An 8,261-nucleotide genomic window follows, 5' to 3' on the forward strand; every position below is an offset into this window, starting at 1 on the left:
CCTCGGGATCTAGTCGAGAGCCCCGACTACTAAACCACAGAATATGCATAGACTCGCCTAACAACGTTTTCTTGACTACAGGATGATGCATCAATGAAAGAGCGTGGGAGTGTAGAGGTCCATGAAGAATAATGTAAAACTTGACACTTGTAAGCGCTAACAAAAGATTGCATTATAATATAGTAAGGCGAAGAAGTAGGAACGCCGTCGTTCCCAGCTTTCTGGAAGTATATTGAAGAAGAAGCGAAATTCGCAGCGGCCTTTTTCCAGCAAACTGAGTTGGCCGCACTCGAAGTTGTGGATTTCATATTGGGTCCACCCTTAGCATAGCTGGCGAATTGGCATGTAAACGCATGCACGTGTGCAAGGAAGCGTTGCACAGGTCAGACGTGCACGTTCAGCTGGAATTAGCGCCTTGTTTTTGGTGCTCACGTGCAATGATTTTTTTTTCTCTCTCACTTGCTGGGTTTCGCGGCGTCTACTGAAAAGTCCATCACCGGCCATTGCTGTAATGAGCGACTTTGACAGTGCAACCTGTGCACCCTTTTTCGGCTTGCAAAGAAAATTTTCGGACTGCAAAGAAAGGCGGCTTTCAAAGATGGCCGCCATCCATTGCAAGTGCCGCTGTTCAGACTTCTAAGGAAGCATGTAGGGGTGTTCGCATAGTGTGACACAGTCCGGGAACAGACCACGCCACCTTTCATTTGATTCTTTCGATGAATCAAATAAAAGGAATCGAAGAAGGATATTCGATTCGCAATTCGAAATTCTCGAATATTCCCTCACTCTTAACTGTTCGAACGTTTTAGAAAAACACGAAGCGGGCACTGCTTCGAAGGCCAGCCCCATTACGCGGAATCACTGGTACTGAAATTGCTGCCACGTCTACATTGTTCATGACCATACATGGGAGAATTACTTTTGAAAAAGGAATTAAATTGCATTGCTAATTACTTCGCTGAAAATCTCAAGAATATAATTAAATTACATTGCTCATTACTTTCCCCAAAAAATACTTAAACTACATTACAATTTCATCTACTGAGTAATTCAATTACTTTTAATTTACTTTCTAGTTTCCATCCATGAAAAAACTAAGTAAAGCTAGTAAACAAAACACCAACTTGTTCTCCAGACGCGAAGCACACACATTCTTTCGGCTTCCCACCAAATTCCGTCCCAGAGAGCTATTCCTTCCCTCTTTCTTACAGCACTTGCCATCACAAAAACACGACAACAGCACAAAAAAAAAAAGAGTAAAAAAATACAAGGGTTCAACGCTGCTGAACCAAATATTGAGCGAAAGCATTAGCTGCGGGTGACTGAGCGTTCTTCTTCTTTTCTTATTCTTCCTCAGCCCACATATAAAGCCCCGCTTTAACCAAGTCGTATAAACGCGCCTGTGTGGCCTATAAGGGTAACGTGAATGTACGTGATGTAAAAAATAGCGCGAAGAACTCGCCAGAGTTCTGCGTTACGTAACGTGAATGCCAGGTTCCTAGCAGGCTGATTCTCACATAACTGTCCCATGTGAAACGAGAGACCAAAGTTGGCAGCTCCTGCCAGCCCACACCCTAGTTTCACGTGGGTTTCACGTCACAGCGTCACGTCGATAAGACGTGGCTACCGGCCGCGCTATGCTGAAGGCTCGAAACCTTTAGTAGTATTCCTTTCGCAATAAAACAACAACAACAAAACCAGAAACACGGTCGAACGATCGTGAAATGACCGGCGAACCCAGCGTCTTGCTGGCCCGGAGCTGTCTCCGCCATTTGAAGGGCCCGAAGAAGCTAGGTTATGTATTACTTCCGCAGTCCCAAGAATCGATGATGGCACCTTGTGTTCACTGCTCAGTAATGCTCAAGCCACGGTGGCTCACGCCATGGACCTTTCGCCTATCTCCCCCAACTCCAATCCTCCCTTGCCCCGTGGTGACGAGTGCAACCAGGCACCACTGTGCCCTAGTCGACGCAACAGGGAGTGCCACTGAGCTGCGCTCCCAACAAGTTTTCAACCAGCCTTCTTGCACCATCTCTCTCTTCGGCATTCCCTTGACGCTTTGTATGCTGCTGTTTGGAGGATGGTTGCCATGGGATAGCCGCACTAAGTGACCCTGCTACACACGAGGTCTCATGGTGGGTCCGAATACTCCCTAGTAGACGTTTACTTAGACGGCTAGCCGGGCAGCCGCAATCTTGGGACGCGTTCAATTCTAGCGAAGCAGTCTCACGAAGACTGCTTCGCCGACGTCAACATCGATGCAGACTACTTTGCTGTCGAAACATGGCGGACAGTGCGCGAGTCGCGCTGAGCGAGTCGTGCTTGCGGTGGTTGCAGTTGCTGTACGGTGATCGTGCTCTTTCCGAGCGCCAGAGTATGTATATGCACGACCTTTCAAATGTGAGTTGCTACCTCAATGCGTACGCTAGCTAGAGGCTAACTCAGATGCCTTTAGGTCGTGACATTCATGGATTCTTGAACCACGAGTTAAGAGGGAAACGCGCGGTAGAGAGTTTTGCTTAAAGGGCCACTGTCCAGGGAAGGCCCTTTTAAGCAAAGGAGCCCAGTGTTTCGATCAGGTACCGGAGATAGTCTGTGCAAAATGCTACAGTAACACGCGCGCCGCAAAGCATCGAAAATACAATTCAAAGCTATCTCATGCTCTCCTGCGGGAAGCCAGATTCCCCGCTTCCTGCGCTGGCTCGACGGGCCACGATAATGACGTACGTACCGGGAACGACGTCAATTGGTCCGTCTCGCTGACTGACGGGAGAAGGATGGGTGTCTACCGCTCGCAGCGCGCTTTTCCCTCGCCACTACCAGGCTGAATCCAGCGGCGCGCACTCCCTCGACCGTTTCTTTTTTTTTTTTTCGCGCTCGCGGAGAGCCACGCCCCACCTCCCGCCAAACGCGGAGGAGGAAGGGGAATTTGTATTGCGGAGGCTAGACGACCTCTGGCAGGAGAGTGAAAAACCTTTGCGAGGGAATGGAAGGAGAGAGGCATGACAGAATCGGGTGATTGCGGTGGCTGTAACTGCGTTATTAGTTACTCTTTTCAAAAACATTTTGCGGCCTTGCGTTCTAGGGGCGAAGTCTCACAGTCACCGGGGAAGAAAATATTTTCGACAGGAGGGTGGACAGTTCAGTTCAGGCGTTCAGTCGTGTCCGACTCTTCGTGACCCTATGGACCATGTCACGCCACGCTTTCCGGTCTCTCACTATCTTCTTAACATCACATAGCTTCATCTGCAATGCCTCGAGAATGCCATCTAACCATCGCGTTCGCTGCCTACCCCTTCTCCGGCGACCCTCAACCTTTCCCAACATCAAATCTTTCTCCAGCGACTCCTCTCTTCTCATCAGATGACCAAAGTAGCTGAGCTCTAACTTTAGAATTTGACCCTCCAATGAGCAGTCAGGGTTTATGGTCGACAATATCGACTGATTTGATCTTCTGGCAGTCCAAGGAACTCTTAAGAGTCTTCGCCAGCACCACAATTCAAACGCGTCAATTCTTCGGCGGTCAACCTTTTTCACAGTCCAACTCTCGCATCCATACATCACAACTGGAAAGACCATAGCACGGGTTATACGGATCTTGGTTGGTAGACTAATGTCTCTGCTCTTTACTAGGCGGTCAAGGCTAACCATTGCTCTCTTTCCCAGAAGCAGGCGTCTCCTAATTTCATGGCTGCAGTCTCCTTCCGAGGTAATCTTGGTGCCCAAGAACAGAAAATCTGTCACAGCTTCCACTTCTTGTCCATTGATGCTCCAGGACTTGATAGGGCAAGACGCCATGATCTTTGTCTTTTTAATGTTCAGTTTAAGCCCAAACTTCTCACTCTCTTCTTGTACGCGCATCAGAAGTCTCTTGAGTTCCACTTCACTTTCTGCCATTAAAGTGGTATCATCCGCATATCTAAGGTTGTTACGTTTTCCAGCAATCTTCACTCCAGCTGAAGACTCGTCCAGACCGGCCTTCCTCATGATGCACTCTGCATATAGGTTAAATAGGCAGGGCGACAGTATGCAGCCTTGCCTCACCCCTTTCTCAATCGGAAACCAATTAGTAAGGCCATGCCCAGTTCTGACTGTGGCCTCTTGTCCTTCATACATGTTCCTGAGGAGACAGATGAGGTGAATTGGAACTCCCATCTCTTGGAGAGCTTGCCACAATCTGCTGTGATCTACGCAGTCAAACGCTTTCGCATAATCAATAAAGCAGAAGTAAATGGGTTTCTGGAACTCTCTTGCTTTTTCCATAATCCAGCGAAGGTTGGCAATTTGGTCTCCAGTTCCTCTGCCCTTGCGAAACCCAGCTTGCACGTCCGGAAGCTCCCGATCCACATACTGCTGCAGCCTACCTTGCAGGATTTTTAACATCACCTTGCTAGCATGCGAAATAAGCGCGATCGTGCGGTAGTTGGAACAATCTTTGGCACTGCCTTTCTTTGGAATGGGGATGTAAACTGACCTCCTCCAATCCTGTGGCCACAGCAGGGTTGTCCAAATCTTTTGACATAATGTATGCAGTGTGTTAACAGCGTCGTGGTTGAGGTTTTGAAGCAACTCAGCTGGAATACCATCAATTCCGCTAGCTTTGTTCTTAGCAAGGCTGCCTAAGGCCCATTCAACTTCACTCTTCAGGATGCCCGGCTCGAGATCAGTAATCACAACCGTCCTATGTTGGGTTTGCACATCCGGGTCCTTCTTGTACAGTTCTTCTGTGTATTCCTGCCACCTCTTCTTTATCTCTGAGGCTTCAGTGAGGTCCTTGCCTCGTTTGTCCTTTATCACGCCCAGCTTAGCACAGAAGCTTCCTTTGATATCTTTGATTGTCTTATACAGAGCTCTTGTGTTCCTTAATTGGCTGTTGTCCTCAACTGCTTGACACTGTATGTTCAGGAAGGCATTCTTATCTCTCCTTGCTATTTTCTGAACATCCGCATTGAGAACCTTGTATCTTTCTCTTTCCCCCATACCTTTTGCCATCCTCCTTTCCTCAGCTATTTGCAAAGCCTCTTCAGATAACCAGTTTGCTTTTTTTGCATTTCTTTTGCTTTGAAACTACCTTAGTAGCAACTTCTTGTATTATATCACGAACATTAGTCCACATCTCTTCGGGCTCTTTGTCTTCTAGATCTAATTCTTGAAATCGATTCCTCACTTCCACAGCATATTCTAATGGAATCTGATCCAGATCATACCTGGAAGGCCTTCTAGTTTTCTGCGTTTTCCTCAATCGAAGCTTAATTTTGGCAACAAGAAGCTGATGATCGGTGCCACAATCGGCCCCAGGCCTTGTTTTTACTGCTTGTATAGCGCTTCTCCATCTCTGCCGGCAAATAATATAATCGATCTGATTCCTGTACAGACCGTCCGGTGAAATCCATGTGTACAGGCGCCTCTTGTGCTGTTGAAAATGAGTATTCGCTATGGTCAGGTTGTTTTCTTGACAGAACTCTACTAGCCTCTGCCCAGCTTCATTTGGCTCACCAAGACCGAACTTGCCTGTAATTCCGGATATTTCTTCACTCCCGACCTTAGCATTCCAGTCTCCTATGAGAAAAACGACGTCTGATGATGGGGTGCGGTCTAAAAGGCATTGTAGGTCCGCATAAAATCTCTCAACGTCAGCTTCTTCAGCAGCAGTGGTCGGTGCATAGACTTGGATAACTGCTATGTTGAAAGGGTGACCTTGGATCCGAAGTGAAATCATTCGGTCGTTTTTGGGGTTGTACCCTAGCACTGCTTTGCCCATTCTTCTGTTTACTATGAGAGCGACCCCATTCCTTCTCTTGGATTCGTTCCCACAATAAAAGACATAATGGTCGCCGGAGTTAAATTCTCCCATTATGGTCCACTTGAGCTCGCTGATACCCAAGATATCAATGTTCAATCTGTCCATTTCTCGCTTGACGATATCCAGTTTACCTTGCGTCATAGATCTTACATTCCATGTTGCTATGTGATATATCTCCTTGCAACATCGGACTTTCCGGTCGCTTCCCGACACATCCACAACTGAGCGTCCTTTTGGCTTTAGCCCAGCTGCTTCATTCGTCCTGGAGCTACTAGGAATCGCCCTTTGTTCATCCCCAGTAACATGTGGGACGCCTTCCAACCTGAGGGGCTCATCTTCCGGCGCCATATCGATAATGGTATTGTGACTGGCCATAGGATTTTCTTGGCAGAAAATACTGGAGTGGGTTGCCATTACCTTCTCCAGTGAATCACATTTTGTCAGAACTCTCTGCCGTGACCTGTCTATCTTGGGTGGCCCTACACAGCAGAGCTCACGACTTCATCGAGTTCCGCAAGCCCCTCCGCCACGACAAGGCAGTGATCCATGAAGGGGAGGAGGGTGGACAGTGGGCCTTTAAGGCGGGGGTCCCACGGTGGCCTTTTTGGAATTAGTTCAAATTCTGCCACCAGGCTACGCCACTGATTCAGGACTGAGAAAGTGCCTATCGGCCTTGCCCCCAGTTGGCCGAGGGACCCAACCATTGCTTTATAGAGAAGCTTTCTTTTGTTGGAGGGCGGTTTTTCAAAGCTCCATTCTTCTCCCCGCCGTGGGCAGGGGGAAGCGTTCACCTGTTCTTAGCTTGACTACTGCGGATAGCAGGACTGCGGGGTGCTAGCTTGCCTTACCACGGCTGAACTTGAGCGGCGACGCGGACCGCCGCCGCTCGATTCGGCCATGTCCGATTGTGCGTAACGTAAATGAAAAGTACCACCTCGTTTTGTTGTTCACTGTTCTGGATAGAGTGGAAGCTTGAGCGAGTTGATGATACATCGTCGATATATGTTCAGGATAGCTCAAGTGTATACCAAAAATGGAAAGGTGCGATATGATGGAAGATATTTATGTGGCCCTTGTATACTATACTTTGACTCACAAGAGATTTGCACCACTGCTAAAGGCAGGGGCTCCCTGGCCCATTCAAATGCGCACTGTAATAGGTAATTGTGCTCCGACGCACCCCTCGAATCGGCAAGGGCGACAGTGGGAGCACAATTGCCTATTATAGGTGGTGTGGATAGTGGTTATTCAAACAAAAGGAAGGAAAAGAGTGCTGCTGGCCCCTTCAACTGCTACCTAAAATCTGAAGCGCCCAAGCTGCAGCCGGCGGGAAAGCAAAATGATGGGGAGAGGAAAGCGAGGGGAAGTGCAGAGGGGAGCTATAACAAGAAATTACAGGGGGAGCTTTGTACATTAGTTACAAAGTACAAAAAAAAAGGGAAACGCGTTTGCCTCGCTCGCGCGCAAGTGTCCAAGTGCTCTTGGTCCATGGCGCCCCGGCCTTTCACAGTACTAAAAACATTTTGTGAGACGAAGTATACATCTTTGGTGGTTTCGTCATGAACTCTGGCTGAAATCGACACCTGTATTGTCTTTCCTTTGATACCCATCTTTTGAGCTGTTATCACTTTTGAAGTTATGGCATTTATAGTAGGATATTCTTGCGAGCTCTCTGGTGCAGAACTACTTTTATCAAACGTTATTGCACATAATAAAATTGCAATAAAGTCGGTTTCAATCAACAGTAATCATTTTCTTTTTTCTTTTTTTTTTAGTTCGGGCTTTTCTAACCATAGAAACTGACGTTGGTAACCTAATGAGCTGAGAAAAGGGCGATGGCCAATTTCATTTTACCTTAGAGAGGAGAGTCGGCATTGCGAAATAGGTGTGAAATACCTACCAAAAGGGTAAGCACCACGCTGCTGCCGCAATGCATTCAGGCTAAATTTTGGGGGAAATGAATTGGAGAGGGAAGGGTAGCAGACAGTTATGAGGCAACGTCGCCAGTAGAAGCGGGTTAGTATCGCAAGCGCGTTAGACCGCTCCTTCTCGACCCTTCCCCTTTGAATCTCCTCTGTACTCTTCATTGGTTAGATGTACGTCTTTGCTGCATTGCGAATCCAGTGTACTTTCTATATATTTATTTACTTATTTATTTATTCACTACCAGCATCACCTGCTTTCATAACAAGCATAGAACGGCAATCACTTGCGCTAACCAAGGTAAAATGCATAACTGGCTGCCACTGAGGCATTCTTTGGAGTCAAAGGATTCGTTTCTGTCGTTGTATGTGCAACAAAAGAATAATGCAAGACGCCCTTCGATTACTTACTGCCCCTAGAATTTGTCCGGACATGTACTTCCTCGCGCTGCCCTGATGTGGCCATTTGGCGTGCTGAACAGCTTTCTTTTCTTTTTGTTTGTTTTAGAGCCCAGCTCTTTGGCGCCCGTTCCTGC

The sequence above is a fragment of the Amblyomma maculatum genome, chromosome 1, assembly GCF_055883805.1.
Source record: "Amblyomma maculatum isolate TAMU_Amacu chromosome 1, ASM5588380v1, whole genome shotgun sequence".
Lineage (NCBI taxonomy): Eukaryota > Metazoa > Arthropoda > Arachnida > Ixodida > Ixodidae > Amblyomma > Amblyomma maculatum.